The sequence below is a fragment of the Nematolebias whitei genome, chromosome 3, assembly GCF_014905685.2.
Source record: "Nematolebias whitei isolate Nwh7 chromosome 3, NemWhi1, whole genome shotgun sequence".
NCBI lineage: Eukaryota > Metazoa > Chordata > Actinopteri > Cyprinodontiformes > Rivulidae > Nematolebias > Nematolebias whitei.
In genome coordinates, this window is record NC_056500.1 from 35,848,500 (window position 1) to 35,850,974 (window position 2,475).

At 36.5% G+C, this 2,475-nt stretch overlaps 1 long non-coding RNA gene across 1 annotated transcript; it reads left to right on the top strand.

Annotated features, from left to right (window-relative positions):
- Window positions 1–606: 606 nt before the first annotated feature.
- On the top strand, window positions 607–2,026 carry LOC119408084. Its single transcript, XR_005186706.1, has 4 exons — window positions 607–670; window positions 746–818; window positions 1,799–1,846; window positions 1,950–2,026. It is a non-coding gene; the product is annotated as an uncharacterized LOC119408084 (long non-coding RNA).
- The last annotated feature ends 449 nt before the right edge of the window (window positions 2,027–2,475 follow it).

Sequence of the window (2,475 nt, forward strand, 5' to 3'; positions counted from 1 at the left end):
GTGGTTAAGGCCACCATGGATTAATCTTTGGTGGTTAAGGCCACCATAGATTAATCTATGGTGGTTAAGGCCACCATAGATTAAGGCCACTAGGTTAAGGCCTTCATCTATGGTGGCCTTAACCACCAAGTTAGACACTGTTAACTACTATGATCTGTTTTTTTATTCATTTTTATTTTCTTTGTCCTGCAACAAAACATGTATCAGTAAACCTGATTTATCATCACGTTAAAGTAATTAGACGTCCTGCGTTCACGAAAGAAACAACTGTTTATTGAAAACAACAACAATGGCAGAAATGTAAAGGTGTTTGGGTGTTGTCTGTAGTTGTGTTCACTCAGTGTGTAATAACTGGAACCTAAATGTCCGTGACTTTTATCATTTTAACAATTTGATGAAGTGAGTTATTATTTATATCTGACAAACACTGTTCTACATAAATAGCTTAATATTTATTGCAAAAATCCTGTTTAGGCGTGGGCTCCGTCTGTGAACATTCCTGGTCTTTAGTAACATGTTGAAAGGTGAAGGTGGAACATTTTGAAATCAGTGCAGTTTCTCAACAACTCGTCTCCAAGTTCTATATAAATGAGAGGTTCCACGTTCGACAACACATCTCAACAAACTCTCCAGCTGTGAGAAACTTTACTGAAGCAGTGAACACTTGAAGGTAAATACAAACATTTATGTTGGACTTTATAACTTGTTCATTTGATAAAACGATGTTTTCTGTCTGTTCCAACAGTGATTCCAGTGCAGTCATGCTGAAGGTCGCTCTTGTTCTCGGATGCCTCCTGAGCCTCATTGTGGCTCAACCTGTAAGTTAATCTATAATTTAGATTCATTTGGCTCTAAGTTATATAGATCTTTACAGCCTAAAATCAGAAAAGTTGGCATTACTGATAAAAAATTTAAAAAAAGCAGGAAAAATAAATAACAAGCATTTTTAATAAGTTTGCTTTTCAGTTTTAATAGAAACAACATGAAACTCAAGCTGAAAGTGTTGTTTTGTTGAATTTAATTAATTTTATATCCTGCAATTTTAAGGCCTGTGAGACACAGCAGTTAATTCAGCAAAACTATGACACTGTAATGCTGCAAAACTCATCTCCACTGAGAATTTTAGAAACATTTTTCCTCAAAAGCAAGAATAACTATACATACTCTTCCTCATAACATTGTTACATTTCTCCAGACTCTACAAATCACTTCTAGAGGGAGCACGATTTAAAACCCTCCATATATTTTTAAGTAACTTTGCTTGAAATGTACCAAAAAAAAACAAGCATTCAAGAAATGCAAATCACCTGCAACCTTTTAAAGACGTTTTGAACAACCATCTCACATGATGCAGCTACTACTGCACAAGTTTCTAGCTCAGAATCTGTAAAAGTGACAGTTTCAGCTTGTTTTGTATGGATTACCTGCTGAGGCATCTTACATTACTTACAAGAACAATCAATGATTACTTTCTCAGGCTTTTATTGAATTCTAGTTCATGTTATACTTTACAGACAAACAAACAAACTCAGACAGTTACACAAGTGCCCACTTTCCAAGGTAGTGCACAATAATGACCAGTTTGAAATGAATTGTCTTTTTCTTATTTCTTGGAAACCTCAGTTTGCACACATTCCTTAAGGGTGTTTTGCAGAGCTGAGCTCAGAAATTAAAGTACCAAAACAAGATGGTGTCAAAAAGTGAAATAGCTTTAGTTCATTCAGTTTGCAGACAACAAAAAATCAACTATAACAAATTATTTTAGAGTGTAATAAGACATGTGGTTTGTTTGCTGCAGGAGGAGCACCTGAGGTTCGCCCGCTCCAGTGGCTCCAACTCGAATGAGGTGAGACTTCTCTGTCCTCCATTATCAAGTGAATCATGGACGTGAGGTTAAAACACCACCTCTCTATGATGCATCCATCATGTTGTTGTTGATTTTCTTACAGGGCCTATTTACAAATTCACTGGGCAACCAACTGATGTTTCAGTCCCTTCTCAACCTAATACGCAACCGATTTACCACGACAACCGCAACTACAACAACTACAACCGCAACAACTACAACCACTACTCCAACGACTACAACCACTACTCCAACAACTACAACCACTCCGACAACTACAACTACCACTCCAACAACAACTACCACTCCAACAACTACAACTACCACTCCAACTACAACTACCACTCCAACTACAACTACCACTGCACCTACAACTACAACTACACCTACAACCACAGCTACAACCAAAGCTACTACTTAATCAGAAAGTAAACTCTAACATGTAAGAAACTTACTAAATAAAGCATTTCTGAATCAATTTTTTTGACGTCAGCTGTTTTTTTTCCCTCTGTTACATCATTTTTCATTTTGTCCCCAAAGTTTTATTTTAATCCAAATTTCCAACAACACTCACTATGGCTTTCAAAAACGTTGATCAAAACTCATGTTTGCAGTTATGTGCCAAACAA